A 915-nucleotide genomic window follows, 5' to 3' on the forward strand; every position below is an offset into this window, starting at 1 on the left:
TGCCTTACAAATGGTTCGTGACAATGTGATTGTGCCGCGTTGAGGCTATACTATTGAGAATTCCGCACTTCTCCAAGTCCAAGGGAAGTCCCGTACATATGCTGCGCGGTTTCGACCCATAGTATCCCACGTGCCTCGACGAGTAAGGGAAGGAAGGTCCCTTTGAGAGGCTGCAGCCCGAGAGAGAGAGAGAGAGAGAGAGACGATGTCCGCTAAAAAAGATATGAAACAAGAAGGGAAAAAGAGCGAGTGGCCTCGATATACGATAGAGCTAACTGGCGTTGCCTACCCGCCATAGATCTCTCTCTCTCTCTCTCATCCCCATCGTCACGAAAAAGGCGTGATCTCCCTGGCGCAGATCTGGTGTCCCCTACAGCGGCAGCAGGCGCCGGACGGGGCTCTCATAAATGGATCAGGGTCTGTGCTAGTGTTTCAGGGATAAATGCAGCATTTACCGAGCATTCAATGGTCGTTGTAGTATAGTGGTGAGTATTCCCGCCTGTCACGCGGGTGACCCGGGTTCGATCCCCGGCAACGGCGTTCTGAGATTATTGCTGCTGGGGCTAGATTGAGCCTGAGCAGGGGGATTTGCTTTGGCCCCGGGGTCTTTTGTACTTTCCCGATGGGTTCCTTCAACTTAGAACTTGATCACATTGACCAAAACTCCTTCCCAATTCTTTGGAATAAGGAAATAAATCTTGTTCAAATGTTTCAAAATATAGTTATATTTGTTGTCTTTTGTACTTTCCCGATGGGTTCCTTCAACTTAGAACTTGATCACATTGACCAAAACTCCTTCCCAATTCTTTGGAATAAGGAAATAAATCTTGTTCAAATGTTTCAAAATATAGTTATATTTGTTAAATATATGTATAAGATATTGTTTCAATGGGAGACATTTCCTTCTCAGACAAT

At 46.0% G+C, this 915-nt stretch overlaps 1 non-coding gene across 1 annotated transcript; it reads left to right on the top strand.

The window, feature by feature from the left end:
* Nucleotides 1-468: 468 nt before the first annotated feature.
* TRNAD-GUC (transfer RNA aspartic acid (anticodon GUC)) lies at nt 469-540 on the top strand. Its single transcript has one exon. It is a non-coding gene; the product is annotated as a tRNA-Asp (tRNA).
* The last annotated feature ends 375 nt before the right edge of the window (nt 541-915 follow it).

This window comes from Lygodium microphyllum, chromosome 2, assembly GCF_053477565.2.
Source record: "Lygodium microphyllum isolate KBCC chromosome 2, Lygodium_microphyllum_v1.1.10, whole genome shotgun sequence".
Taxonomy (NCBI): Eukaryota; Viridiplantae; Streptophyta; class Polypodiopsida; order Schizaeales; family Lygodiaceae; genus Lygodium; species Lygodium microphyllum.